A 598-nucleotide genomic window follows, 5' to 3' on the forward strand; every position below is an offset into this window, starting at 1 on the left:
ATGTCACGCTTGGGCGCTGGCCCCGGCGCGCAGCCCTTCTGCGTGGGGCCCAGCGCCCCAGCCAGATCCAGAGCGCAGGGAGGGCTGGGGACAGCAAGGAAGCCCCACGCCCTGGGATGGGGTCCCTGCTGCTGGAGGGCATCCGGCCGTGCAGGCAGCAGGGCCGACAGGGTCACCCACGGGGGCAGCGAGGCAGTCCACGGGTGGGAGAAGAAACCCAGCACAGCCACCCTGGGCACGGGAAACCCACAGCGACGTGGGGAGCTGCTCCTGGGCACGGGGGAGAGGGAAATCGCAGCAGCTTGGACTGTGCATGAGCAAAAGCCCGTTTCAGGGTCTGAAATGGTTTCCCTCTGAGTGCTGCAATACCTCAGATAAACACTCTTGGCTTCCCCACTTCACTAGTCCCGCACCCAGAAACGTACCGTCCCCAAATTTCTCGGCCAGGATGGGTGGCTCAGCATCTCCCCGGCACGCAGAGGCTGAGGGTCCCCCCATGGGGAGACAGCATGGGACCCTCCCCGTCCCATTGCACGCACCAGGAAAAGGCAGCCCGCGGCACTGCACGGGCTGGGGAGCCACAACAGCTGGTGGCAGA

The sequence above is a fragment of the Pygoscelis adeliae genome, unplaced genomic scaffold, assembly GCF_000699105.1.
Source record: "Pygoscelis adeliae isolate BGI_AS28 unplaced genomic scaffold, ASM69910v1 Scaffold1060, whole genome shotgun sequence".
Taxonomy (NCBI): domain Eukaryota; kingdom Metazoa; phylum Chordata; class Aves; order Sphenisciformes; family Spheniscidae; genus Pygoscelis; species Pygoscelis adeliae.